A 5,148-nucleotide genomic window follows, 5' to 3' on the forward strand; every position below is an offset into this window, starting at 1 on the left:
TAAACTGAACTAAGTTTAACTTGCTTCAGAAAGTGGTGTTGAATGGAGATCAGATGTTCCTTCTCCAGCAACTGGGGGCTTCTGCAAATATTTATATAAAATAGACAACAGCCTATGAAAAATACGAAGCTGCAGAGCAGCACAAACAACAGCTGTACCCTGTTGCACCAGCTGTGTTCAAACTTAGCTCAGTTATAACGCTAAAATTGTGATTTATTCAGTACTTAACTAAAGGCGGTTGCACCACAGTATAACACCAAGTCAGTTCAAATTCAATGTGTCCATTTAGGAAGCACAAGTGATTGTGAATCAATTTCACCTGCATTGGTGCAAATGACAATGGTGCAATGGACTGCAAGATAACCCTCCAGAAAGGAATGGTTTTGCATGTGGTGGCCAACTACTCTAGTTTTGTGCTCTGTTAGTATCCTTGTCACTACTGGTAGCATGAGGCGGTACCTGCAGCCCAATCGAGTTTAACAGGTAGTCCAGCTCCTCCAGGATGGCAGATCCATACGTGCAGTCGCAAGAACAGGATAGTGTATACATTACATTACATTACAATCATTTGGCAGACGCTTTTATCCAAAGCGACTTACATTACATTACCACCCTTCGCAGAGGGGGGAGCAATTGAGGGTTCGGTGCCTTGCTCAGGGGCACGTCGGCAGGGGCTCGAACCGGCGACCTTCCGGTTCCCAAGTGGAAGCACTACCCACTGAGCCACTGCCTCCCAGTATTGAGGGGTTAAAGAAGGATAAAGAGAGAAATTAGCTGATGTGCCCCATCCTCATATTACACTCCCGCTATCACTGACCAAGAGTGGAGAAAGTCTGTCTAAGCCCTGAACTAAACTTGGGTTGGCTAATCACTCATGCAAAAAGGAGACTGTGCTTCCTGTTCATTGGTGTATTTTGCAACAATCAAAGTATACTAAGAAGAGGTGCGTCTCTAGAAGGATTTAAAAAATCTTAAGAGTTTGCCTCTTTAATGAGTGCAGGAAATGTATTCCACAGAAAAGGGGCACAGTAGAGAAAAGTCAAAATTCGTTGTTTTTACCTTTGGGATAACAAGCAGGCCTGCCTGCTGAGATCTTAGGATTTGTGTGGGAACTTATGTGGCAATAAGGTCAGAAAGATATACTAGAGTCAGGCCGTGTTATATTTCATAGTTTAGAAGTAAGACCTAAAGACAAGAAGCCAGTGTAGCAAAGCTAGAACTGGTGTAATGTGCGTAAGTTTTAGTCATGAGTCTTGCTGCAGTGTTTTGAACAAGCTGTTATTTTTTCCAGAGTAGAGGAGCTCAAGCCTGAGAAGAGGGTATTACAGTAGGTCAGTCTGGAAGTAACAAATGCATGAAATAGGGTTTCAGCATCTACCTTCCTAAGAAACTTTCTGATTCTGGCAATATTTTGATATGGAAATATGCAACTCTTGTCATATTGGTAATAGAGCTACAGAAGATTACGTCCTCAACACATGTTAAGCATTGTGGAGTATCCGATGGGACTGTTCACTAAAAATTAAAAAAAAAGTTCATACGTTTTCATCATCTCTGCCTCTTCGGCCCTAAGATCAACATTTCAGTTTTATTGGCAGTCAGAGTCAACATTTTTTATCCAGCCTTTAAAAGCTAGAAGGTTGGAGATCCTAGAGTGATCATTTGGATTTATGGACACATACAGTTGTAGTTAAGTAAAGAAAAGTACCACCTGCATAAGAATTAAAATCTACGTCAAACCTACGAATTAAATTTCCAAGGGGGAACATGTCAATTGAAAGAGTATAGAGCCCAATACAGAACCCTGTGGAATGCCCAACTTTACACGGTAGCGAGGTGAATTGGTATTATTTAATGAAACAAAGTGGAAACTATTCGTTCAGTTTGATCTAAACCAGGAAAGTGCGAATGCCAATGTAATTTTCTAGGCCAGGGGTCCCCAACACATCGCTCGCTAGCTACCAATCGCTCGCAAAGCGTTTCCTAGTTGCTCGCCGAAAGGTTAAAAGATTACATACATTTGACAACACATCTTCACTTGGTAAAGCTGTCTATCCAATCAAATTCAAAAACATCCTTTTGTCACAAAACAATTATAAGCCAATCAGCTGTCAGTTCAACAAATGACGCTGCTGTCATGTTTGGTTACGTGACACCGAAAACAGCCCTAAAAAAAGGAAACAAATTACGAATGTGAATGGCAAGTGTGTGCCTGTCTCATTTGCGGTGCGAACACGTCTGTGGAGTGACACTTCACTAAAGTCCAAGGCAACTTTTCACGTGACTTTTCGGCTGCTAGCAGGGCGTCATGTGTCGTTAGCGAATGCACCGGCTCGAAGAATTCCCTGAAGTTCCCCTATCATCTCTTTTAGCTCTTTTAGAGCGTGTGTCGGAGAGGAGAATGCTGCGCAAGCTACGGAGAATCATGAACAATGACACTCACCCTCTCCACCAGGTGCTGGCCTCATACAAGAGTACCTTCAGTAACAGACTCATTCCCCCCAGGTGTAGTACTGAGTGCCATAGGAAATCCTTTCTACCTGTGGCCATCGGACTCTTTAATCAAGCTACCTCGGGTCGAGGTGGGACGGTGGGGACATAGGAATCTGAGCCCTCTAAGCTGTCAAGTCGAGCAGGATCCACAAAAAACCTTCGCAGACATGAGAACTGTGCATCCAACAATCGAGGTGGAAGGAGAAAGAAGCTCCACCCAGGCTCTCATCCAGTGTGTGTTCTTCCAAACAGGAAAACATTCTGAAAAAAACATTCCAAAACTGTATGACAGAGAACGTGCTTCACTGCAAGAACATTCCAACACTATTTTAATTCCTCATGAAAACAGTAGCACACTCTCTGTCATCTCATTGACATCAGAACAGACTGAATGCATGTGAAGTACAGATGATATGGGAACTGCAGGGAATTCCCTGAATTACAGGGAATGTGTAGGGAAATTGTGACAGTGATATGTGGACAGACAGAAAATGAGAAATATGAAAGGTATAGTTTTGGTAAAATAGTAAAATAAGTAATAACATTGTTTTGTTTTTTTACGAGATTAATATGATGTGAATTCATTAGTGTGAGCTTGACACTGAAAATGTATTCAGAAAAAAAACAAGCTCATGGTGCTGAATTGAAGTGCATTTTGATGTGAAAGTTGGATATCAACATTTTGTAAATGTTCAAGTAAAATATCACGATCCACAGTGTCGAAGACTGTACTTAAATTGAGGAGGTTAAGTGCAGAGAAAGCACCAGGATGAGCTGTAAAAGTATATCATTTCATACTTTAGTCAGAGTGCTCTCAGCACTGTGTAGGGGCCAGAAGCCAGATTGGTACGGCTCAAATAAATTATTTGCTGTAAGGTAGTCCGTAAACTGGTCGGCTACTAGACGCTGAAGAACTTTGGAGAGGAAAGGAAGATTGGAAATTGGTCTGTAGTTATTCAACTCATCTGAATCTAAAGTAGGCTTTTTTAACAGAGGTTTGATATATATATAACCAAGCAGTGAGGCCCAACGCATAGGGCATTGATCCTTTACAATTTAAGCAGGAAGAGGATCAAGCAGGCACGTGATGCGCTTGGAGGTCATTTAGCTAGACGCTTTTATCCAAAGCGACTTCCAACTCACACAATTAAAATTTATCTTGCACCCCCTCATATCACACACACACAAACACATGCATTACAGAGGGGGTGCAGGGCAGACATTTACGGCGCCCATAGAGCAGTTGGGAGTTCGGTGCCTTGCTCAGGGGCACCTCGGCAGTGCCCTGGAGGCAAACTGGCAACTCACCAGCTACCAGTCCACTTACTTGGTCCATACGGGACTCGAAACCGGCGACCCTCCAGTTCCCAAGCTGAATCCCTATGGACTGAGCTACTGCCGCCCCCAAAAAGACATAGGGTACATCAGAAAGTTATGTCCTATTGGGAGTAGAGTTGTCAATGACTGCTTTTATATCGTCAAACTTGTTCGTGGTTTGGCAAGAACTGAGAGCTGACTGTAGCTACAGTTTTGTTTGAAAGTTGTGCCACTCTGTCACATAATAATTTGGGGTTACTCTCATTATCATTAATCAATTTTGAATAATATGCCATTCTACCAGAGTGAAGAGCTTGTTTATAAATTGTTTATAAAGTGGCCCCATGTCATGATTATTGTCAGGGTGCTTGGACACCTTAATTTTTGCTTGCAAATGTCACAGGTGCTCCTGTCGCTTCCTCTTAAATTGGCCTTCTCGCCTCTGTCCACATGGTGCCACCATTTCCTCCCCTCTCTGTTTTTTTTGTTTTTTTTTGTTTCTCCTTTCACCTCCCAATGTCCCCCAGCTGTTTCACATCACCTTGTTATTCTCTCTCCCGCCTCTCCCGATATGCTAGATTGTTACCTTAGGACTAGTTTTCATTTCTGTACTTGTTTTGTGCTTTGTTTATTCCCAGTGTTTTATTTTGTTAATTTCTTACTACTACTCATTTTTGGTCCTTCATTACTTTCCTCTGTTGTAATCAAGTTTTGAAATACAAGCCCCTCAACTCAGCTTTGACAAATGTTGGCTTTTCGGTCCTGATTTAGCTAACTTTTTTTACAAACTACTAACTTTCTTGCCAACTTCATTGTTTACATCCCAATCTCCTCCATGTTAAATACTCTCTCCCCACTCCCACCCTGTGCATAACGGGCAGCAGCTGTAAGCAGTGCAGCATAAAAAAATTTGTCCAGTGGGAGGGGATCGAGATCTTAAATAGATAAAGTTTGTAGGGATATAATACAAAATGAGATCGTTTTACACTTACACAAATTCATTTACTTAAAAGGCAGGTAGCTCATGTACACGTAAGTGTGTCGATGTGTGCTTATCCTAGGTTATAGGTAAAATGTCACAAAGCCTACATATGGGAAATGACACTTTGCAGAGGAAAGCTGAGGCTGGATGCTATGCAAATTATGCAGACCTCTTGGCCCATACACCAGCAAGGATGGCCAAAATTAATGTTTGCACACATCACAGCACATACTCACAAGAAAATCTACAAAACCTGCTGATGTATTTGAATGAATATAATTGATATGACCTGGGATCTCTCCTAATCCATCCAGCATTTAAGGGCTGACCTTGCAGAACAAAACATTCCACATTCA

Source organism: Genypterus blacodes, unplaced genomic scaffold, assembly GCF_046128005.1.
Source record: "Genypterus blacodes isolate CSIRO-AG114 ecotype Tasmania unplaced genomic scaffold, CSIRO-AGI_Gbla_v1 ptg000199l_1, whole genome shotgun sequence".
NCBI lineage: Eukaryota > Metazoa > Chordata > Actinopteri > Ophidiiformes > Ophidiidae > Genypterus > Genypterus blacodes.